This window comes from Canis lupus, chromosome 7 (genome assembly GCF_003254725.2).
Source record: "Canis lupus dingo isolate Sandy chromosome 7, ASM325472v2, whole genome shotgun sequence".
Lineage (NCBI taxonomy): Eukaryota > Metazoa > Chordata > Mammalia > Carnivora > Canidae > Canis > Canis lupus.
In genome coordinates, this window is record NC_064249.1 from 52,264,019 (window position 1) to 52,289,861 (window position 25,843).

The window sequence follows — 25,843 nt, forward strand, 5'->3', positions numbered from 1 at the left end:
AGCCATTTTTCAATGATGAGGAGAAAATAAGACAAAGGGGAAAGGATTCTGAAATGTTTCAGGGAACCCCAGGGATCTTCTCCACTTCCCCTAACAACCCAGCTCCTGGGGTGTTCCCTTGTATTCCCCATCAATGCCCCCTGGCACTCCCTGTACTCACTCAGCCCCTTCCCCCAAAGGCCTTCAAAATAACCTACATCTGCAGAGATTTCAGAAGATTTTATGCTAAGATGGAAGATGACATGTAGTCTCCAAATGATAACTTGGGATCCCCAAAAAATAGAAAGAGGGAAACCCTCCAAGCCCCCAAGGCCCCAAAAGCAGCTGACAGAGGGGAGCAAACTCTGGACTAAAGTCTAGCATCTTACTCTGAATCTGGCACTCAGGGTAGGCTGTGGGGTTGGTCCCCCAACTCAGGCCTGTCTCATTTATGTAGAGGAGATCTGGTCAAGATCCCCTGACAGCCCCCACACTCAGGGATTCAGATCCATGCCTTGGACCTTATATTACCATATACACCCTCCAAGTACATAGAGGCCTCCATCAAAGGAGCTGAGAAGGATGGGTAGAAAGCAGCTGTGTGCCCTTTGCAAGCTTGCTCAGAGCCCAGAGGATGCCCTGATTTTCCCACACTGTTTGCTGCAGTTCTCTCCTTCCCAAAGTGCACACTCTCTGCTCCTTGCCTACACCCCTGCCTCACCCCTCCCCCACCATAGCACTCACACCTGCAGGGGTGTGAGTGTTTGTATTTTTGGTTTCTGGTTAGTTTCCGAACAAGCAGAAGATTTAAGCTTTTAATCCATCTGTTGGGTGCAAAGCATAATATATTCTGGGAGTGGATTAGGGGACTAAATTTGGGAAATGTGTTGTCAAAATGTGGTTTTGCAATGCAAGCTTATTGATGAGGGTGTCATTTGGAGTCTGAAGGCCTTTTGGGAGTTGCTGTGTGAGGAGGGGTGGAGAATGGGGGAGCAACAGGTGCACACAACTCACCCTCCATAGAATGTGGAAGTGGAAAACATTCTTTTTGAGGGTACCCCAACCACTCCTTTCTGGGCTCTCCTCCTCCCCTTGTCTCCTGTCTCCTACAGCAGGATGCTACATCCTTCAGGACCCTCCCCTCAACAAGAGCACCCTCAGGACACTGACATATATTTATTCATACTCAGGAGTAACAACTAATAATAAGACAAAAATCTCAATTTCTTTCTGGGATATGTGCATTTTAATGAGGTTCAAAGTCTTATGTTCTCATAGTGGGATGTAGCCATCAACCAATATTTAGAGATGATATTGAGGGGATAATAGAAGAAAAGACCCACTTCACAGACCCAGACACAAGCACCTGCTGGCAGCCTCTCATTCATGTGCCACCTAGGGTCAGCAGGGTCACAGCACAGTTACACAGCACAGTTACCCTCCTGTGCTCTAGAAGTGGTGGAAAGATGGCTTCTGTCTTCTTTCTGACAGCACTCCCTGCAGCTGTCCCTTGTGTTCAGGGCCTCTGATGGGGGTAATGGGAATGCATACCCTGTAATGCAGAAGTCAGCTGCAGACTTGGGACTATTGAGCAGCAGCCATAGGATTCTAGAATTTGAGGGTAGGTGGCACTGAGGGATGTGTGGGGTGTTGCTGGGCACCCAGGCTGGGCTGGGCACATCACAGGAAGGCAACAGAATCCTTAGAGAACATCTACAGCAATGTAGGAGGCCCGTCCACAGCATGCTTGACTGGTAACCACTAGCCCCCAACAGATTATCCCTAGAGAAGCAAAGCTAGCTACCCTTCAGAGAGGCTGACCACCATGCGCCAGGTATAGACTGACTAGGCAAAAGACAGAAGACTGACCCCTAATACATCAATATATCAGAAAGATCACATTCCAGCCTCCATACTACACTTTTGATATAGAAGATTGGAATGAAATATCCCCATTATGCCCATTCTATGCTTTTTCCAGCTTACTTAAAGAAGGGGCCAAAACCTCTTCCAGTTCATAGGCTTTGTTCCTAGCTGATCCTTGTCATCCCCCAGCTGAGAATTGCCAAGTATTCATCAATCTACTATCCAGAAAGGAGCTTAGTGCCCTGGAACATATGAGAAATATAGTTGTTGGCTTCAGAAAGTTCACATCTCATGTGCATCTATGAGAGAAACAGCACCTAGGACATAGAGAATGGTTGTAAACAGGACTAGGGGACTGTGTTAAGACTGTGGGGTGAGATCTGGATGTCAGTTCAGTAAAGTTAAAGAAAAAAAGTGAGATCCTTTAGTGGGAAGCCACAGACACATGAAAGAGCCACCCCTCCCAACACCACTGGCCTCCACCTTGCTTCTGAACAAGACAGCGCTCATCTGATCCATTTCTCATTAAAATCTCCTAAGTTGTTGAGCTTCCTTCTCTCTTTCTTTCATGGTTGGTCCCAGTTTGTCTCAACCTAACCTCAGTGTTTTAAAATAGAGTTTGTCTGTATTGCTTCATGGATTGAGTCAGGGAGCCCAATTTTGCTTTCTTATGGTCCTGTCGGTGCAACAAAGGAAAGTCTGGGAAATGGCTCAGGGTCCATATTTAGAAAATGAAAAATGCCCTGGTACTGCTGTGCCTTGAGAGGAGGGAGAGCAGGCAACAAGAGAGGAAATGCTAATGCTGATGGTGGCACTGAAACCACCAATGGGAATTGATATAATAATCTGACAGGAGAGAATCTTAATAACATAATGAACATCCCTGTGGGGTAAGGAACACCGGGAGTAAAAAGCCGGAAAAGCCTGAGCAGTTCCTTTGGTGGTTTCCATATCACTAACCTTTCTCCTATTGTCTTCTGCATTATCATTGTTTCACTCTTTACTGGATTATTATCATCGGCACATAAACACGCCATTATGTCTGCCATTAAAACTCTCCTGACTCCACCTTTCTCTAACTGCTGACCCATTTCTTTGTTCACCTCTGCAACCTCCACAAAGGATTATCTATTCCCTTTAAAATCCCTCTCCTCACTTTCTCTCTTAAAACCACTCCAGTCTACCTTTTATAAACACCTCCAACAAAAACTGTTATTGTCATGATCCCTAGTGACCTCCATATGGCTCTATCCACCCATCAATTCCCAACCTTCATCATACTTGCCAACACTGTCCATTTGACAACACTGTCCATCTCCCAGGACTGCACACTCTCTCTACATGTTGAGTGCTCTGAGGTAGTCCTCTTTTTCACCAAAAGTCACACCCTTGCTGATATGATCAGGCCCATGACTTCAAATACTGTTATGAACTCAGCGACTCCTAAATTTGTCACTCTGATCTAGATTTTGATCTTGATTTCTAGACATGTATCTCCAACTGCCTTGAATGTCTATAAGCCACTTCAAACTCAACATGTCCAAAACTGAACATCTTATTTTTCCCACCCCAGGGAATTCTACCCACAATCTTTTCTATCTTGGTTACTCAAGTGAAAAACTATGGAGTCGTCGTTGGTTTGTCTTTTTCTGTCAAATCCATGTCTAATCTGCCAGTACATTCTACTGGCTCTACTTTTAAAACATATCCAAATTCAAGATGCTCACTACCTCTGCTGTCACCACCCAAGCCCAGTTGACTATTGCCTCCTTCCTTGAGTTCTCTCACAGCCTCCCTGCCTCATTGAAGGTATTCTTAACATAAAGAAGCCATATGCTTTAAAACAGAAGTTTTGGGGAGCCTGGGTGGTTCAGTCACTTGAGCATCCAACTCTGGATTTTTGGTTCAGGTCATGTTCTCAGGTCATGAGATCGAGCCTCATATGGTACTCCATGCTCAGCACAGAGTCTGCTTGTCCCTCTCCCTCTGCTCCTCACCCCCCACCAAACACTTGTGCTCTCTCTCTTTCTCAAATAAATTAATTAAAAAAAAAAAAACAGAAGTTTCATGGCATTTGACATCAGAATCAAGACACGTGTCTGTTCAAAACCTTCTAGTAGCACTTAGCACCCCATTCCACTAAGAGTAAACTGAAGCCCTTACAATGCCCTACCAGGCCCTACTCCTCATGACTTCTCAATTCTTACTACTCTTCCCTTCCCTCCCACATGGTCTCCAGTCCCACTGTCCTTCACACTGCTCCTCAAACACACTCTGCATCTCTACCAAAAGCCCTTTGCTCTGGAGTTCCCTTGACTAGAACATTCGTCTTCCCAAAATTTGCTTGGCTCACTCCATCATCTTCTTCCAAGTCTCTGCTCTCACTTTCTCAAGAAGGCCTGGCCACCCTATTGAATCCTGCAACATGCTCACACAGCATCACATCCAACACCCTTACTCTCCTCTACATTCTTTAATAGCATCAACATACCCTATCATTTATGTATCTTCATGTTGTTTATGCATAACATCTTCCCCTACTGAAATGTAAGCTCCACATGGACAGGAATCTTTGTCTGTTTCATTCTCAAATGTGCCCCCAAGTGCCTAGGGTAGTGTCCAGCACATAGGTGTTCAATAAATATTTCTTGAATGAGTAAACTTCCCTTTTATCACCCAAACACAGCCTATTTTGCTTCCTTCTTCCAGATAGGTCTCTATGACTCTTGCTCTTTGAGATAACAAGTGTTTGCATCTCTGACAAAAAAATGTTATAATAGCAATAGTAGCTGCAAATTATGCATTGCTTACAAGATATATGACCTACCAACCACCTGTAAAATACCCATAGCATACCAGGCAAGGACTTTAACAAGGACCATCTTTTAAATTTTTTCCAATAGCTCAGTAAGGGAGTATGATAAAATGCACTACTGGGCCGAGCGTTTCACCTTCTTCCCACCTGCAGTATCCAAACCATTGGGTAGCCCTTCCAATAAACATGGTGCATTTCCTCTCCCCTTAACTTGGAATATAGCCATGTGACTGGCTTTGGCCAATGATACATGAGTAAAAATGATACCATTAGGTTCCTACTATAGGCCCTAAAAAAAGCCTAACGTGTTTCCTCTTGTATTCTTGCACTTCTGCAATCACCATGAGAACATGCCCAGGCTGACACACTGGTACTAGAGAAATATGAGAGACACAGAGCTACATGAGTAAAACCCAGACTAAATCAGACAACCCGAAGTAACCCTTGGCCATATAAACAGTAAAGATTGTTGTTGTCTTTAAGCCACTGAGCTTTGGGGTGGTCTGTCACATAGTAATAGCTAAGTGATAGAAGTATTCCTCTATTTCTTATTTTAGTCAAGGACAGTGAGACTTAGCAAAGTAAGTAACCCATCCAAGATTTCATGGCTGGTGAGCAGTAAAGCTAGGTTCTCCCTCAGGTCTCAGAGCCTATGCACTAGCCAGTAGGTAACATCAACTCCCTTCTTGTCTTCCCTGTTCTTCTGTGCCACACAACACTTGGACACACTCTGAATTCCTTTCCAGCTGTATCTACTTATTGATTCATTCATTCATTCATTCATTCATACTTTCAAAAAAAAAAGTAAAAGTTGATTATCATATTAACTTGTAAGTTGCTGGAAATGCTGAGCTAGAACCTGAGCAATGTAAAACAGAAATGTTTTATTATCATGAAAGCAACAAGGAGAAAACACACAAAGTGTGTAGCTGGAGAAAATGTGCCCAAATGAAGCTGAGAACAGTAAAAATGAGAGAACAGTAAAAAAACAGTACTGGTGATAACCACTGTAGATGTTCCCAAGACACAGACCCTGATACAGCTTGGGACAGCCAGCTTCAGGATGAGGTGCTTGAGGCTACTGGACAATTTCTGTCATGGGTGCTGTATGGAGTGCAACCCGCCCCCCCCCTTACAGATACTCTTTAACCCCCACAATCTTTCACTTCTCTCTCCTCTAAGAGTAGGGTAAGAGAGTCTAGTATTATTAGTCACTGCCACTCAATGTTAAAAATAGACAAGCCATTTTCAGGCTTGTCTTCAAAACAATATCATGATGAGTCATTTATTTTTCAGGATTGTGAATATCCAGAAAATATTAAAACATTCCCAAGACAGGGAGGCAGTTCTCATTGTAAGAAAACGTTAATTCTTTATAAGGATTTGTGACTTGTCTAGTGCCATATGGTTAATAAGTGGCATAATCAAATGGAGAACAGAGTATTTAAGGATGAACAGAGACAACAGAGAAGAAAAACAGGTTATTCTTTGACCTTGGGTGAGTTGGTAAATGTTTCTGAATTGCTGCTTCTCTATTAATACATTGGAAATGATAATGCCTAGTTCATGAGATTGTGATGAAGTTTAGGTAAGTTAGAAAACAAAGGGTTCAAAAAGACATTTGGCATGAATCCTTGGGCACAGATATAGCATCATGCTACCCATTCAATAAATATTCAGTGAATGTCTACCATGTGCCAGGTTTTACAATATATTGTGGGAATGCTGAGATACATAAAATGGATGTCCCTCCCTCCTGGAGCTCATGGTGGAGTAAGAAATACAAACAAAACTTGCAGATATGGTATAGTGAGCCATGTGCTCTGTTGATCTACAAACAGGAGATAGGAACATTCACCAGTTTGCAGTTTCAAACTCACAGTCCCAAACCTGGGGCACCTGTCAAGACTTCAGAAGACCTTCAAGTAATAATGCAGAGAACATATTCATCAGGATGTACTCACCCTATAACAAGATGGGAAAGACCCATTCCAAGCCTTTTAATGAAGCAACCCTGGAATAAGGACTTCCAGCCTAAGGGGAAACAAATCGTCCTGCTCTATTAGAACTCAGTGAAATACACTGAATTGCATCCACTGGGACCTCTGGCTGTCCTCATTCTGCATTAATCCCTCATATGGTTGAATTCTTACTCCATACCCTCACATAATCCTCATAACTTCCCTGCAAAGTGAGTGCTGTTATTTATCCCCTTTTCACAGAATAATGAACTGGTGTTTGGGAGTTCAGCAACAGCTAACAATTGATAGCCAAGAGCCCATAGGGCTGGGATTCAACCCAGGACCAGTTAACCAGCTCAGATTCTTCTCTCTTTCTTAGTAGGCCTGGCTGGTGGGGCAAAGGAGCTACAACAGACATTTTGTAGGGTGCTCTTTCAGACCCAGGCCTATTTATGATTGCTCAGTTACCAAGAACCACAAGACCAAATTGAGGTTATAAATATAAGTGTTGTGGGTGATCTATGCAGTTTGAGTTATTAGGGAAGACTCTGCAATAGAGTTAGGACTTCTGTTTGTATCTGGGTGGAGAATAAAGGCAACATCCATTCCGTAATTCTTTTGATAAAGATGCATGTTCTGTGCACTGAACTGCAGTTTATTTCTTATTCGTCTGCGTCTGTCCTCTTCCTTAGAACATCTTAGATGCGGAAGGAAAGAAAACAACTGAGTAGCTTCTATTACTGTAATTACAGCATGACACTACAGTGATTGAAGAGTAAACCACCTCAGGGGCTGGGGAGAGGAGGGACAAATGCCAAGGGAGTCACCCGTGCCTGTAGGAGGGCAGGTCACAGGGCTTGCAAACAAAGAATGAAAGTTCTCATTACAAAGATTCTTATCTGTTCCTTATAGCAAGCCCAGCATGACCCTGACTTAGAAACTAGTTATTAGTTCATGATTCTATCTGCTCCTGCCCCTCCCAAAAGGAATTATTCTCTCTTCTCAGACCTCCCATAATCCATTAACTATGCCTTTTTTGAGGGATTTAGCATTCCCCATTTTGTATGATGCTTATGTATGTGCAAGTTACTACTTCTACTCAACTTTAATCTCTGTGCTGGCAAGGTCTGTTCTGGTGTGTCTTTGGGTCCCTCATGGCAGATGTACATGCCCACTGTATGCTTCTTTAACATTTATTGAAAGGATGAAGATACAGTTCCATCCCTTGGGAAAAAAATCTTTTATTTATACTGGTTCCTTCAAGAATCTGGGCAGATGGACAAAAAGAATTTTGGTACTATTCTCAATCTCTACACAAGAATGTCTGGCTCTTGGAAATCTCTGTTCAAGTCTCAAGAAAGTGATAACTGCTAAGATCAGTTGATGAAGACCATAGGCAAGGCCTGAGAGGGATGTTTAGAATCAGAGCCAAAAATGAAAGAATACTAAATCCAGCCAGTTCCCTTTCAATCCCCTGTACAGTTTGATCCCAGCTTCTCCTCCCCTATTCATCATTGTCATCCACTCCCTGATGCCACCTGAGCAGAGACCTCATCACTGTGTCTTCCAGTATTTCAGAAGCTCAGGATCTCAATCACTCCCCTCTTCCTTCTAACCTGTACAATGCTTCTGGATTAACTTTCTGAAATTCTTACTTTAATTATATTGAGGAATGAATAAGCAGAGTGGCTGAACACAGAACTTTGGAAATAGTCAGATTGGACTCAGTCCCAGCCCTACCATGTATTAAACCTCAATTATCTCATCTGTAAAATGATGATAATAATAGTACCTGCCTCCCAGGCAGTGGTAAACACTAAATGAAGTATTATGTATGTTTCCTAAAATACCAGGCTCCTTGCAAGGCTTCAAGAGATGTTAAGAAACAGAAAAACAAACAAACAAACAAACAAACAAAAAAAAAAACAATTTCCCTCTTCCCAAATCCACAATACCAAATCTGCAATTCTTAATGCTTACAAGCTATTTCCCTTTGCCTGGCATCCCCAGTCCTCCAGGATGTAAGTACTCCACACCCCCCACCAACCCCTATGAGTCACCCTCTGCTTTAGCCAGGATCACACCATTTCTCCATTTCAGAGAGCTGGACTTTTCCCTCTACTGACCTAAATCCTGTCATCCAACAGCTGGGTAAATATTTGGGAACAATCTTTATGAGCCCCCTACTCAGAATATATTTTAAGATATAGTCCAAATTGATTCAAGAATTCAATGTTTTATATATGTGTGTGGGTGTATTGGTGTGGGTGTGCATGTGTATGTGAACACAAACGAAAAACAAGATAAAATTAATCTGTTATTATTGTGGCTACAGCTTCTCATATATAAGAGCAAAAGAAAAATAAAAAGTGACTAGATTTGACCACACAAAAGCTAAATATCCCTGCCTCTAAAAACGCACCACAAACAAAAGTAAAAAATCAAATGAGAACAAAAAAATGATTGCACCATATATGCTAAGCAAAGATTAATAATTTATAAAGAGCTGTTACCAATCAATAGGAGGAAAATGCCAATGGAAAAATAGGCACTTAAAGTAGCAAACCACAGAAAAAGGAATACATAAGATAAAGAAATATATAGGAAAATGCTATCCTTATAATAATCAGATAAAATCAGAGTAAAGCCCAAAGTTCCACTTTGATCTCCCAAAAAGGAACAGGCCCTTTGCAGCCAGTAGCAACCAGTTATTGGCAGACCAGCAAATAAACAGGATGTCTCACACCGGTGGGATGGTCATCAAGCACAACCTGCCTTGAAAGCGGCTATGACAAGATGCACAAAAGGTTTTAAAATGTGGATAAATTTTGACCAGTAATTCTACCTTTAGGAAAATTACTCTTAAAAGATAGATGAGCACCAAGATTTCTGTATAAAGATTTTTATCACAGTGTTTTCTGAAATGGAAAAAAAAAAAAAGGAACAGCTGACACTTCCAACAGGAAGATGTTGAAAAGAAGTGAGAGCATATCACTTGATTGAATGCTGTGCAGTCACTTGAGATCATATTTTAGAAGAATATTTAATAAAAATAGCCACAACATATTTTAAGTTAAAAATTTAGGCAGGATTCCAAATTTGTAATATATTCCCAGAGGAAAAAACTGGGGAGATATCATGGAAATGCTAAGCAGTTATCTCAGTAAGGAAGAATTACCAAGAATCATAATTTTGTTATCATTTCTTTTCTGTGTAGGGAAAAAGTGATTGTAAATGAAATACAGCCAAATGGATCCTCTCCTGGCTTCAGAGTTAGCTCAAAGTCGCTCATCTCCCATGAAGTCTACCCTGACTACTCCAGACCTCAGTGAACTACTCATCCTTTACACTCTTTTAAGCCATTATTATTCATGTTCTACAATCACACATTTGATCATATGCTTCCTGTTATTGCTATCTAATTATTCAAGGCTTGAAAGTATTAGTTCTTCAGCAAGAGTTCATTCAAGAACCACTCATAGCTAGATCTACCTCACCCTCAGCAGACTGTCTTTCCCAAGACTGCTGCAACAATTTTTCCCATCCTACGTACTCTTCTTATATTGGCATCGACAGTCCTCCTACAAAAAGGCAGGGTCGGGGATCCCTGGGTGGCTCAGCGGTTTAGCGCCTGCCTTTGGCCCAGGGCGTGATCCTGGAGTCCCGGGATCGAGTCCTGGGATCGAGTCCCGGGATCGAGTCCCGCATCAGGCTCAAGGCATGGAGCCTGCTTCTCCCTCCTCCTGTGTCTCTGCCTCTCTCTCTCTCTATGTCTATCATAAGTAATAAATAAATAAATATTTTTTTAAAAAGGCAGGGTCTATGTCCTCTACCCTTAAATTTGAGCAAGGCTCTGACTCTAGCAGAAACAAGGCCATCTGACTTCTGAGACCAGGACATAAAAGACAATAGTACTTTCCACCCAGTTCTCCCGGAATGCTCTTTTTTAGAACCCAACTTCCATTCAATGAGGAAGCCCAGCCCATATGGAGAGTCCATGTGTAGGTGTTCATCAAGCTAAGAGCCCTAGCTGAAGTTCCAGTCAACAAATGTAGAGCAACAGCCACCAATATGCAAATTAGATAGCCTTTGTCATGACTCTGATCTCTCCCATTATCTGCCTGCAATTACATGAGAGACTCTCAAAAGAACTGCCTAGTTGAGCCTAGTCAATCTCCAAACTTTGAGAGATTATAAAAATAAAATGATTGTTGGAGCACATGGATGGCACAGTCATTTAAACATCCAACTCTTGATTTCAGCTCAGGTTATGTGCTCAGCATGGAGTTTGCTTGTCCCTCTCCCTCCCCCTGCTTGTTTCTCTCTCTCTCTCTCTCTCTCTCTCTCTCCTCCCTCCCTCCTTCCCTCCCTCTCTCTCTTGGTCTCTCCCGCTCTCTCTCACAAAATCACTAAAATAAATACATAAATAAATATCTTTAAACAAACAAAAACTAAAACAATTATTATATTTTCAATCATTAAGTTTTGGGGTAATTTGTCACAGCATGTGATAGAAATTATTTACACTTCCTTTTTTTCTTTGCTGCCTCACTGATCTCCTTTCTGGAACACTTTAAATCCTAAAACCATTGGCCTACAAAAAGTAACTCATGCATATTTGTTATATAAATGAATGGGTGAATTAATGAATGAATAAAAGTTCTAAACATCATTGTTTTCCTTAGTTCCAAACTTATGCATGCTAATGAGTCTTCTTAGAACTTTCTGACCTGAGAGAAGCAGCATATTCTGAACTTGCTTCCTTCTACATACTTCCTTTCAGTTACACCTCCAACTATCCAGCATGCAGAAAAGTTTTGCTCACTGTAAAAGAAGAGTTAATGTAGCAAGAGGACCGATGAAAAAACTCATGGCTCTGAACTTGCCCCTTTCTCGCACCTTCCAGGAAAAAACGGGCACTCTTTAGCAACCAACATGTTACAGAGATACTGCTATCCTCCTACCTTCAGTCAATAGGATGCCAGCTATAGACCTACAAGCCCCAAAAAAGCAGACAGACCCCTCAGTCCCATTAAGCCATCATTGCCAAAGCCCTGCCACATGGTGCCACCTATGTGGTGTTGTTTGAAGGACAAAGGGTCTTCTCTATGCTAATCCACCATTTCAGATGCTCTCATAGGGTAAGCATTTTCTCCTCTAGGCTCTTTCATTAAAGAGAAATTCCCTGGAAAGGGAGCAGGCATTCACAATGTGAAGGAACCACCAGCAGCAATATTGTTATTTTGCCCTAACATTTGCATAGTGAATGTGTTCCTGTGAGTTTGTCCCCAGACTGAAGGAGTAATTGTGCACAAATGTGGCAGGGATTAGTGAATGAGGACATCCACAGGGAAGAAAAAAATCAAAAGAAGGGAAATATAGGAGCTCTGAAATCAAGCTTCTCACATTTCATAATCTCACCAAAATTAGTTGATGCTGCTAGGGTTTCTCTCTACCTAATGGGAACTGATTAAATCTGGTTTGTCATCTATTTTTTATGTTTTTGATAATAAGTGAAATTGGGATTACCTGGGACTAGTGTCACAACCCTTGTTTACTGGGTTTCAGAAGACCCTTAACTTGCACCTTGCTGTTGGGGGTGCCATCAATGCCATAAGCAGGAGTCAGCTAGACCTCAAAGTTTATTTGCTCTGATGCTGTCATCTCACCAGGTGGGCCTAATGACCTGGGAAAGGTAAGGATGTCATGATTTAAGGGTGGAAATAGGGAAGTAGAAGGACCTATTGCAAGCACAGCCTTACATGAAATGATCTTTGAAGGCAGTGGGATCGTCTCAGATCCTGAAGAATAATTCAGTGATTGACTTTTCTCATCCCTCCTCTCTAGACTGTGTTCAGGGCAAGAAGAACAGGAGGATGACTGGCTCTCTCTTGTATTAACCCAATATTTGAGAGGTTTCTTTGTTTGTGGCTACTAATACACTGATCTGGGCTCACTATGTAACCCACCAAAGCCAGTGCCATGGTGCAGTATACTTGATCTACTTGACACTAAGTATTTGATTTAACAGAAGAAAAAACTGACCACAGGCATAAAGGATTTCCTTTCCCCTTTTCCCAGGGGTTGATTTTTTTTTTCCTGCCAAAAATCCACTTGTAAGACAAAAAAATCAAGTTCAAGTCAAGGTTGGTCCCCTAGATTTCTCAGCAAATTTCTAAAATTGAGCTCCCTGCCATTGTCATCACCATCATCACCATGTGCCAACATTCTCCATCCTTCCTGTCACCCAACCAGGTTGGCCTCATTACCATCACCATCTCCATCATTAGTGCCAATTAATCATCACCATTAACATCATCAGAATAATGGCCTTAGCAAACCCCAACTGGGAAAGGCCTGTTCCCATCGCTGCAGGAATTTCCATATTAAGACTTCCAAGCCCGCGAGCTCTGGAATATACTAATGGAGAGAAACCGTGTTGGAAAAGACCCCTGGGAGAAGCCGGGAGGGAAAGCATGCCCCAGTCGCCTCTCAAAATATCCAGCAAGCAGCCATCGGGGAGCATGTGCCCGTTCTTTGAACTCCCTCAAAGTATCTTTCATCTGTTCTAAATCCAGGATCATCTTTGTACAGGGCTTGCTGTTTCTGGATAAATCCTTGGCCCTTGTTCAAGCCCTGGACTGTGTCAGGATGTTCCACAGACCCCAGCAGGAAAGCATTGCTAAATGAGCCTTTCCAGCGGGACCCCTTTCTAGTGACACGGATTCCAAATCCCAGCCCAGAGCGTCTGCACTCAGCAGTACGACAAGGCAGCAACCGACATCGAATTCTCATTTCAACGCCCATCTTCCTGGAGGAGGCCCCCACACCCACTGCAAGAGAGTCCGCAGCTGATACTTCTTTCCTAGGGCACTCTATTTTCGGCTTCATATCATATCACCGACTCTCTATCCCTGTGGAGCAAGCTGGCGAAACATTTTTTTTCCTTGCCTAAGCATTTGCTTTGTATCTGATTCAAATCTCTAACCTGAAAATGGGGAGAGCAAGCCAACAAGACACCAGGAGGGCCTCCTTCTCTGCCCATACACCAAACCTCAGTCCCAAGACTTGCAGTGTGAGATTCAGCTGATATGCTCCCCTCTCTGCAACCCCATCTCATCTCCCATTGTCAGAGAAAGAGCTTTGCATCATCACCTGCTTCCCTAGGGGTAGCAAAAGACTAGCCCCGTTCTCCTATGAGTATTACCCAAATTAAACACCTCCCTTTGGTATTTGTTTTTTTTTTTTTTTTCCTGGTTGTCAAATGAGTTTTTATCAAAACATTTTCAAAAATAAATGAATAAACAATTTCCTTTGTAGTTCCTAACTAGTGGGGCATTATACCAGGTCCCACTGTTGCTGTCACCTATGAGGTCACGAAGGCAGCAGCCATCCACATTGCATCCTACAGACCGTACAGTCCTCAGGATCTCTTCAATGGTTCCAGAGAGTTCTCTGGCTAAAGATCAGTGCTGCGCCTATCAGGCAACACTGACAGTGTCATCAAAAGTGGTATTTCCACTGAGCTTAATGTTTTTTTGCTTCTTTCTGCCTCTGGGGTAGTTCCTCAAGGACTTTGATGATCAGGGCAGAGGCAGGAGGTGCCATGTCAATCTGGGCCAGTCTATTCAAAATGGTCAGGCCCCTGCAATCCTCAGACCTGACCAGTCACCTGCTGCCTTGGCAATGTCATCATCAACTGTTTTTGGAGACAAGCCCAGGGGACCGAGGACAGACATGGCACTGACTTCCCCACAGTGCACTCCAGGTACACTACTTTAATCTCCTTGAGGTCAAACGTGGGCGGCATAGCAGACGCAGCTGGTGTAGGATGAACCCGGATGCAGGATAACTAAAGAAAGTTGCAGGTTGACCTCCTCGAGCCAAAAGCTGAGAGCTCCCCTGATATTTTTATACAGCCTCTACTTTTCATTGCATTTTTATCTAATGTGTCGTGTAAGCCACAACTAAATGTGAGCAAAGCCAAGTGATCTTACTCCCATTTTACAATGAGAAACCAGACTCAGAATAGTGGGTATCTCTTTCAAGGTCTTGGCTATCTGGAAAGCAGCCGCTTTGGGACTGGACCCCAGATGTCCTAACTGCTGGAGCTAGATTCCTCACACTTCCCACGCACTGCCGTGTGGAATGAACATGAGTAAATCACTAAACAAGCCTAAAACCAGTGGGAGCAAGAAAACTATGAATGGATTGTGAAATGTGAGTGGATCATGAGAAGTATCCACTTAAATCTGCCTCATGCCAGAATTGGTGATACTGTCACTCTAAAACACAGAAGGCCCCAGGCTACTTGGAGTCACAGACACCCTACCAAAGACATCAGTGCTGGGAGAAAAGAAGACTCAGAAGTCAGCTTACAAAACATCTCCATTTTACAAATAAGAGCAATGCCCACATGCTCATGAACTATTGCAGGCTTCTCCAGGGGCAAACCAAATGCCTGTATCCAGAAGCTTTTCTTTCAGGATTTTACTCCCTCCTTTTATAAGAAGGACATGACCTCTTCACAGTGGTAGAGGCCCAGGCACTTCACTGTGAGCCAGATTGGCCGTTGGCCACAGCCACAGGCAGAGGAATGGAACATCCAGCCAATGAACTTGAGTCACTAGGACAAACATTCTATGAAATCATCTCTTCAGCAGCCTACCACTGTGCCTGAACTTTCATCACTAAGTACTAGTTCCATAGATTATGGCACAGGAGACCACAGTCCAAATGTAAAACTGCCACAGGATTATTGATAGCCAGAGCAACAACAGCCTCGTGTAACTTCATCAAATGACCTTGGCAAAGGGCAGGGCCAGGAAGTGATGGAACACAGGACAGGCAGGTTTTGACAGAAAGCAGAGGGGATAGGTAGCCCCTGCCCTGAAACTCGAAGCTTCAACAAAGAAAATCCTCCTCAGTCTGGAGGCCAGCCCTGGGTTCTTAGACAGTAAAAGGATCCAAAGGAGGGGAGAAGTGAAGTGATGAAGTTATACGGATAGAGAAACCCTCTTGGGCCAAGTAGTAAAAACCCACACAAACTGGCTTAAGCATTAATAAAATAAAATAAGGGAAATAATAAACTGAAATATATTGGCTTTGAAACCCAAAGGTCCTAAGGTGCACTGGCCCAAGGCCCAGCTGGCTCTCTCCTCTGCCTGGCTCTGATTTCCTCTGGGCTGGCTGCAGCCCGCTCACGGAAAGCAGACACTGTCCACTGCAGCTCCATCCTGGTATGCCCCTCCACTTGGCAGCTCCTGCAGAAAAAGAGCTCCTCCTACCAAGTGTAAAGATGGGCTCTGATTGGCTAACCTCAGACCACATGCTCCCTCCTTAACTAATCACTAAATTCTGCCTGGCGAGGTCTGATCAAGCGCTCTCCCCAGAACTGTGTTGAACTGACTGCCCTGATTCACAAGGCGGTTCGGCCTCTGCAAGGTCGGTCATCAGACATTTCCCTCACCTCTGCAGTTGTCTGCCACACAGTGGGGGTCCTTGGAGGCCAGCACTCCCAATTAGGGATACTTCTGCCATCATGACTGCCTGATGCTATTCTCAGAAATGTCACAGTTTCTGGCGGGCCCCAGAAAGTCCAGGGTCTTGGGCCTGGCACCAGGGAGCAAACTGCTGGAAGGAAACCCAGGGCCCTCTCAGTTCTGAGCAGTACAGCTCCTCAGGAAGGGAACTATCGGAAGTAGCCTTATGTGTTTCATCATCTTGTTTGCTGCCTTTGTCCTTCGTTATAAATATCAGCTCTGTGAGGTCAGAGATGGAAGGTTCCCCTGCTTGCAGAATTCCCAGCATGGAGAATGGGTGGTACCTGGCTATCTAAGCTATGGGCACAGCCAGCATTTCAGCTTATACCACTGAAGTGTGAAGTAGCCCCAAGGCTGTCCTCAATTTCACCTCTACTCAGTCTGGCACTGCTGCTGGGCCCCAGGTACAACCATGAATAATCACATCCCTTCCCATGGGTCACCTGAACATAAGAGACACATATATAGCTTTCACTTTCAGGGTTCCAGGAGGTGGGGGACCTGCACTACCCTACCCTCACCAAGACCTACTTACCTTTGCCAAGGTAAGCCATGGAGTTCTAACTACTCAAGTGTAATGCTAGACGGAGCAACAGCTGAAGGCAGCTCCAGGCAAGTCCTGGGTGGTCCAGATCACTGCCAGTGTGAGTGGGGCAGGAGGAGGCCAAGAGCACCAGGAGGAGTCTGGGAAGCTGCAAGGAAGTCCTGCTGGTGGGAAAAGAGAGCAGGAGAACAAGAAGGAGAGATGGCAAACAGCTTGAGCAAAGCTTTGCTTCCCCTCCCAGGTATCTGTGTCTAGGAGGCCATGATGGGGGAGAGGGTTAGGGGGAGGTTGCTGCTGTTGTGTTCCTTCTGGCACAGACACACCTATAATCACGGGCTCCATCAAACTCCCTGGCCCCATGTGGAGGCTGCTCTCCATGGTGAGAACCTCCGCTCCAGACCAGAGTTGCCTAGCAACTCAGGGTCCTAAAGAGAAAGCATAAAAGCAGAGGAGCCAGAAAGGCAAGGGCAGAGGGGAGTGGGCTGGCAGAGAAAGGAGATAACCAGGAGGAAGCAGCTCTGCGTTCAGGCTCAAAACACAGGGCAGCTTTTCAAGTCCTTAGGGTCTCTCCATACCAGCTCCTGGTGTCCCCTCACCCTGAATTAGATGCCTGATGCCCCAGCACTGAAGGTATTTCTCTGTCAAACCACTTACCTCCATTGAGATGCAAATCCTATGGGCCTGAGCCATCCCACATCAGTATGGGAAGAATTTATCAGACCCTCTTGGGGAGGAGAAAAGGTGAAATGTAGAAATGCAGTCTGGTCAGGGCAGAGAGCTGCTGGGGCAGAGGACACTTTTTGAAGCTCTCTACCTCCACACAAACTGATTTAAAAAAAAAAATTCAGAAAGGTAATTTGGCTGTTTCCAAATTCCACATTCCTAGACCCAACCAAACCCTAAAAAAGGGTATACCTAAGGATAGAGAGACAAGTGACAAGCAAGCAAGGAACTCAAAGCTTAAAGAATATTGAGCTGATAGAGAATTGAGGAAGGGAAGGGAAGGGAGGGGAAGGGAGGGAAGGGGAGGGGAGGAGAGGGGAGGGGACAAGTGTGCCCCTGGCATCATTCCTACAGCTACCTGTTGTGTGTTTGATTAACAGTCTCATATATCAGCTCAGCCTAGAGTCTTCATTCATTCATTGCTTTCAAATTAGAGCAGTTCTGTCTTCCACGTTCCCATGGTTTGAGTGGTGTGCAGTGTGCATGTGTGTGAATGTGTGTGTTGGGGGAGAATATCTGTGTTTGTTGGCCAAGGGAATGAAGGGGTACCCACAGTACATGCAGGTGGAGTCTGACTGGTTTTAACCGTATGGGTTCAAGCTAGAAAACAGTCTGATACTAAAAAACTGATAGTAAATATTAAACTGACATTAAATAAAGAACTGACTCAAAAGCCAGAAGTCCCTGGAAACTTTGGAAATGTCTGACAACTTTGGTTTGTTTGCAGGGCCTCTATCTGGTTTTGTTCTTAGGACTAGTGTGCTTAGTAGAGAGAGAGTCTGAGATCAGAGTCTCTTTCCACTTAGCTACCCAGAGCATCCTGTGATTATCAAAGCATCCCCACCATGGCTGTGGTTGGATTTCATATTTATCTCAAGTGGGCTGGTCTCCTCTGCAGTGGGTAACCCATTTTCAGGGCAAGACATAAGACCCGGTCATCAGAAGTGTGGTCTCTGCCTGACATCTAATGATCTGGGAAAGGTGCTGACAGGGAAGGGACCATGTGGGTTGCCCTCTCTACTCCTCACTTCTGTCCTAATCAGGTTTCTCATCACCCCAGACTGTGAATTTTCATTCTCATTCCTGGCCTTTGTGCTGTGCCTTCCATCAGGAACATTATCTCTTCTCTTGCTCTGCCTCTTCAGACCCTCTGCATCTTGCCTGGGAGCCTCTGCACCCCATGACTGACCCCTCCACTGTCTCCCCTCAAACTGTATGTGCAACTCACTTCATGGGAATTATATTCTATCTTATAATTGTTTGCATCTGAGTTTCATCTTCCCAACTGAGGCAGGAGATTACTACAGATGCACTTCCCTCTTTGACACCTCCTCCCCAACTCTAGTCCTTGGCTTAGACCCAGGCCCTTAAAAAAACTTGCTTCTGGGACACCTGGGTGGCTCAGTGGTTGAGCCACCTGCCTTCAGCTCAGGGCGTGATCCCGGGGTCCTGGGATCAAGTCCCGCATCAGGCTCCCCTCAGGGAGCCTGCTTCTCCCTCTGCCTATGTCTCTGCCTCTCTCTCTGGGTCTCTCATGAATAAATAAAATCTTAAAAAACAAAACAAAACAAAAAAAAAAAAACCCTGCTTCCATTGAATTAGCCATAGTAGTCCTGCTGGAAGACTTGCAATCAGATGGCTAGCAATGTACACAAGCAAAGGACTTGAGTGTTTACACGGAGCCACTTCCCATGAATCATAGAACTGGAAACTCACAATACTCCTTTGAGGAAAGCAGGAAAGGGCTTATTATCCCCATGTTACAGATAAGGAAGGCGAGGTTGAGATTCATGGTTTACTCTGAAGTCACACAGGCAGGTGAGGGAATCCAGCCAGCCACTCTTCTCACTCCTCTCCTACAGGGGGCCAGAGCCCTTCCTTAGGGCCAATCCTGTCCTCATCTCAACTGTTTGTTCTCCTCAGAGCTCAATGCCTTCCAAGTGATGGCCCTCCAGCTGTGTTCTAACTACCCTTTATATCCAAAACCCCAACAGCAGTGCTAAATCCTTGGTCATACTTCTACCCCAGAAACACTTCAAAGAGTTTAGAATTTTGATCACTGCTATTAAAGGTCAATAACTTGATAAGGAATTCAAATATGAATACTTAAAAGGAAATCTGAGTTACAATCCCGTAATCCACTTGTCTCCCCAAGCCCAAATGGCAGAATTTCAGGAGAAAGATCACTGAGCCCTGTGCTTGCTATCCAGCATGAGGGCCACCAGCCACAGGAAGCTATTGAGCACTAAAGAAGTGAACGATCACAATTGAGATGTGATTTAATTGTAAGTAAATGTGGCATTTTAGAGAGTATGAAAAAAGAACGTAAAATATCTCAATTTTTATAATAATATTAAAATTAGAATATTTTAGATTGAATCAAATTGTCAAAGTGAATAGAATTAATTTCATCTGCTTCCTTTTACTTTTTTAAATATGGCTAGTAATGGGGTGCCTGGATAGTTCAATGGTTAAGCACCTGCTTTTGGCTCAGGGTGTGTTCCCAGGGTCCTGGGATGGAGTCCTCACATCAGGTTCCCTGTGGGGAGACTGCTTCTCCCTCTGCCCATGTCTCTACCTGTCTTTGTGGGTCTCTCATGAATAAATAAAATCTTTTAAATAAATAAATAAATAAATAAATAAATAAATAAATAAATAAATAAAGCTAGTAGTAAATTTTATATTACATATGTGGCTTGCATTTGTAGCTCACATTATACTTCTATTGGACAGTGCTGATATGGACAAAAGTGCTTTTCCAGTACTTTTCAAATCACTCCATGAATATGCTCAGATTGTGCTTGAGGTCCCATTATCTGAAGCAATAAGAATTCAGAGCAGTCCTTCTAGAAATTCCGTCCCAAAAGGTGCCCCTAGCAGTCAGCTTCTCCAGCCTCCAATGTTGCTGGAGTCCAGCAGAGCAAGCCCAGACTAAATTCCCCAAGCCAGGCTCACAGTCTGGGCTTGGCATCCTCCAACTCTCTCTCCTCTTGCATAGCCTGGCCTGGCTCCTTAGGGAAAACCCCCAGTTAAAGTTATGTTTTAGAATTTGCCAAGCTGGGATGCCTGAGTGGTGCAGTGGTTGAGCGTCTGCCTTCGGCTCAGGGCGTGGTCCTGGAGTCCCGGGATCGAGTCCTGCGTCGGGCTTCCCGCATGGAGCCTGCTTCTCCCTCTGCCTATATCTCTGCCTCTCTCTCTGTCTCTCATGAATAAATAAATAAAATATTTTTAAAAATTAAAAAAAAAAATAGAATTTGCCAAGCTGCTTTTTGGAGCACTGAGAGGCTATGCCTTAGAAGACCTCTGATGTCTTCTAAGAGGTTGCCAGCTTTGACCATAGAAAAGGTATCAGAACAAAGAACTGTTTAAAGCAAGGTTAATATTTGATTAGAGTGGAAGCTGGGGCCTATCTTGAGTGGGTTTTTGCAGGGAAAAGACCCCTTCCTTAAATAGTATGTAACCCAAACCTTCTGAGCTGTGCTGGGAAAAGAATCTATTTATGACAAGGGACTTCTGCCTAGGGTCTCAAGTATGCCTCTGAAGTTCATCTTTGTCTTAGGAATGCAGATATTGTTACCAGCATGATGACCTAAAGATGATACCTTTACACTCTTCCCTATATGCTTAAGACAGAAATGACCACATGCTGGCTACCCAAGATATCCCAACACAAGATTGGATCACCAAACAAAGCTTTATTAAAAACAGAAGGTAATAAAAAAAAAAAACAAAAACAAACAAACAAACAAACAAACAAAAAAACACAGAAGGTAATAGGAGGGAAGAAGAACATAAAATGAGGAGGTATATGGCCTTCTGTAAGGGAGCTTTCTTCCAGTTCCTCAGCCTGCCTCCCTTAGATGGACACTATCATTCACCTTCTCTACCCAGAACCATGTATCTCAATTCCTGAGAGCACCTCCCAAAAGACTCAGGACAATAGAGAGATGCAAAACTCCTCAGATATACCTGGGGCCTATCTCCACAGTTCTGGCTCCTGTCTAGAGCTCCACTATTCTCCATGAGCTACTCTCACATGGACACTACCTACCCAACAACAGAACATGTTGCTGGCCTGGACAGAATTACCAATCTCCTGCAAACACTCACACCAGTTACTGTATATCCAGTGCTCTCTCTCCCTAGGCAGAGGCCCTCAGGTTCCTTCTCTCATACTTCCCTTATTTTGACACTTTCTATGGGGTCTCGCCATCTGCCTATCCAAAGGTCTAAATTTAAGATACTAACTCAGACTAGGTTAGAGTCAATTAAATTGGATCAACAAATAGTAATTGACCATCTGGTAGTAAAATTTGTCCTAGTGTGTCCTATATGTGCTGTGTACATAGAACCAGTTAATATGGTCCTGCCTCCATTGTATATATAATAGTTAGAAAGATCATCAATAAGCAAAATTAAATCACAACTTAAAAAAATGAAATTCAAAACAACAATGGATAGCTTTTTATCTTAGACTTTGGAAGTCTTCTAGTTAATTTATGTACCTGGTGCAGCCTCTGCAGCATAGAGGGAGGGGGAATGACCTGCTGAGACTCAGAGCCAGCACTATCACTACTTAGCTATGGGGCTCCTGGTAGTGCAAGCCCCCTGTCCTCCTAGGCCTCACTTTCATCTACCCTCATATTTTAAAGGTGAGGCATGGACTAGATGATCTTTCAGAGTACTTACAACTCTAGCCTCCTAGGATGCTGTGATCTACCCTCTTAGCATCCCCACAAAGGTACCTGGTCATTGTGTCAGTCCTTCAATAACATGGAGCTCCCTCCTTGGAAAATCTTGGTTGCTTCAGAGTTCTTCTTAGGAGCTGACATTTCACTCTCTCTAATTTCCATCTGCAAATTGACACCAAGTAAATGAGCAGATACAAGTTGCTCTGGGTTTCAGAGAAGGCCAGAGCTTGTCAAGTTGGAGAAGTGAACAGCTAGTTCAGAGAGAAGAGGAAATTTCAGTAGAGACTTGAAAAATGGCTAGTATTGGACATGCAAAAGGCAAAAGGATGAACAGAGCAAAATCAATGCAAAAGATAAAGAAGGAAAGGAAGGGCTAATATCAGGCCTGAAAAGACACCCAGGGAGAGAAAGAGGTCAGAAAGGAGAAAACACACAGCTCCTCCACCACCCATTTTAGCTTCCAGAAAATCAGCTCCAAATGTGACAGTATTTATAATCATAATATGAGATAGCTAACATTTATGGAGTACTCACTACATGCTAGGCACTTTATATTATTTCATTAAAACCTCATAACCACCCCCATGAAGTAGGAACCAAAGGATTCCCATTTTACAGATAAAGAAATGAGGCACATGGAGGATTATCTGCACAAATGTCTTGTTCTAGCTCTGCAATTTTATGATTCCAAAAAATGTCTTCCTTTCTATTGGCACGGAAAGGCACCTGGAGACTTCAGAGGATAGATGAGAAAGAAATGTCTCCAGCAGGTCTCTGACTCCATAAATATTCCATCACAAGGTAAAGAGAGCACTGCCTTCACTCAGTGCCTTGGAACACATGCTGATGGACGCAAGAGGAGCTCATGGGATACAATCATCAAGTTGAAGTCAGTGGTCAAGCCCTGGACAAGAAAGTGCCACCTGGGAAGGCATTCAGAATCTGTCCTCCATGGGATGGCTCCATTGGTCTCTGCTTTCATGTCCACATCTCGTCTTGATAGAGTGGGGAAAGTCCCTGCAACAGTTTATCTCCAAAGAGTTCACATAAACTAAAGGAGGCCACCCTCAGCAAACATAATTAACTCCTATAAATATCTCAAATGAGATGGAGCTGAGGCCAATGCTGGTCTCAGCTCCAGCAAAAAGGCTTTGAATGAAGTGAAAAAAAAGAAACATACAAACAGTCATTTTCCAGGACAGCAAAATCTCAGAACCCCCAAAACATGAATCCACAAAGCTAAGAAAGTCTATAGTTTTCAGGCTACCCCCCACTCTGAGGTACATAACGATGTCATTTCATATGATTAAAAAAATATTGCATAAGTAGGGCCAAGGAAAATGGAATAAAATATAAACTAAAAATAAATGGTTGAGTCAACTCATCTTTAATGCCTTTCCGTGTAACATCTATTTTGTATAATGGAATACGACTTTCATACTCCGACTGCAAATTTAACCTTGGCCACAAGTTATGATGTACATTACAATACACTTTTATTATGTTACACAGTATTGTGGTGGTTTTTTTTAATCTATTGCTAAGCCCCTAACAGTATGTCTGCGTCAGTGAAGCCCATCTGTCACAACCACAGTGGAGACATTATTATGTAAATAGTTCTAGGGCCTCCTTTTGGGGGAATTTAATATACTGTCCTAATATCCCAGCCGGAAAAAAAAATGTTTATGAAAAAAAACTTTTTTTTTTTTGGTTTGTTTGTTTCGTCTATAGAGAAAGGCGTCGAGTTGCTGAGGGTTTTTTTTTTTTTTTAAATAGTTCAAATCTCTTTTCTTCTCTCACTCACAGCGTCTTTAAAAGCTAATGATATGGCTCCTAATAAAATAAAATAAAATAAAATACATGAGAGACTTCTTTTAAACACACCAGCTGAAGTGTAGAGCATTAATATCTTGCAGCCCAGTGCATTAGCCATCCTTTCTATATTACAGTCATATTTCAATAAACTAAGTTTTCTTAGCAGGTGCCATCTTGGATTATTTCTTTATTAGACTGAGTTATAAAATATGCAGAATGGTATGCTGAATTTTCTCTGTTATTTATTGCTGGTTTTAAACCTTTGCCAAAATCCATACAACTAAATCTTCCTCCTTAGAGGTGGAGAGGCAACACCTGGAAGGGACCTGTCGGCACTTTCCCTTTCAGGGCTGCCAACTGTGTGGCTGAGAAGATGAGGGCAGAACCAAATAAAGTGTGGTTTACAAAACAGAAGATGCCAGTTCCCAGACTTCTTACTGCATTTTAATTAACCAGTTCAGGACAGATTTTAAGGCAGCACAAAGAAAGGGGCTAATCACTAGACAGAGTTGGGCTACCAGGACCTCCCAACCCCATATCAACCATGTCCTTGCTTTTACTCACTCAGGCATTGAAGTTTTGCTGAGCACCAGCAAGCAGTGAGTGGTTTACAAGAAGCAAGAGAAGCAAATGACAGACTCTGAGACCTCAAAGAGTACACAGTCTAGACGGGAGAGAAGACATCAGAAACAGAACAACTTGGGGAATGTCTTAGTCCATTCAGGCTGCTATAACAAATTACCATTAACTGGATGGCTTATAAACAACAGAAATGTATCACCCACAGTCCAGAGGCTAGAAGTCCAAGATCAAAGTACTGGCAGATTTGTGTCTAGTAAAAGCCAACTTCCTGGTTCATAGATAGCCATTTATTGCTATATCCTCACAGAGCAAGAGCACTCTGGAGTATCTCTTATAAGGGCACCAATCCCATTCATAACAGCTCCACCTCCATTACCTAATCACCTTCCAAAGGCCCCACATCCAAACACCATCACACTGAGGGTTAGGTTTCAACACAGGAACTCTGAGAGAATGCAAACATTTTATTTATGGTACAGGTAAAATGATCACATAACCATATGGGTGGTTCCAAATGAGGTTGGAGGAGCTAAACAGAAGGAGCTATGGTACAGAGCTCAATAATCAAGGGGAGAACTTCTAGGCAGTCAGGGGGCTCAGGTGAGCCTTGAAGGAGAAATGAGGTTTAGCTGCTTAGAGTGGAGGAAATGTACCAGCAGACATCACAACACAGAAGTATACCTCTACTCACTCCAGGCAGAAGAAAGGGCATGGTGAAAGCACGGGCAGAAAGAGCACAAAGGAGATGGTAAAGAGGCACAGGGGGTCAGGGCAGTGGGTTCCCAGTGGAATCAAGACAGGTCTAAAAACCAGGTAAGGTAAATCCATGGGCATCTGTTCCATGAGGGGCTAAGCATCCTCCTGACAGAAAACCCTCTTAAAATAAAGAGGAGTCTGGAAGCCAAGCTTGGCCCAGGAACACAGTGGTAGTAGTTGGTAAAGGAAGGTCATCTGAGGGCAGCATGATTCTTATCCCCTATACCATCTCCCCATCCAGCCCTGTCTTGGGTATAAGGGGAAGAGAAGCTATTAAAAAAAAGAATCCAGAAAAAGCTACTTCATCAAAAATGCTGCTAGGTATCACAGATAGGCTTCTACTTGTAATGGCACCAAAAGCATGTCACACAGAGGGGTAAGGAGGCATCCTCTAACATGTTGACTCTATACAGCTCCTGTCTCTAGTGTCAGTTGTATTGTGGAGGGGGTGGTGACAGCCTCATTGGTGCCCAGTAGCAGATGGCAGTGGTGCCTGGGACAGAAGGACTGAAGTAGGGTATGGGGCTCAGAGCACAGAAAGTAGCCATGCCCAGGGGAATCAAGAGTAC

At 43.5% G+C, this 25,843-nt stretch overlaps 1 long non-coding RNA gene across 2 annotated transcripts in view; it reads left to right on the forward strand.

Moving 5' to 3' along the window:
• The window catches only part of LOC112647845 (uncharacterized), a 30,273-nt gene extending 4,942 nt beyond the window's left edge, over positions 1-25,331 (forward strand). For both annotated transcript variants that reach the window (XR_003128526.3, XR_003128525.3), the window contains one exon: positions 24,505-25,331. This is a non-coding gene — a long non-coding RNA (uncharacterized LOC112647845). The remainder of the gene's footprint in view (positions 1-24,504) is intronic.
• Positions 25,332-25,843: the final 512 nt, after the last annotated feature.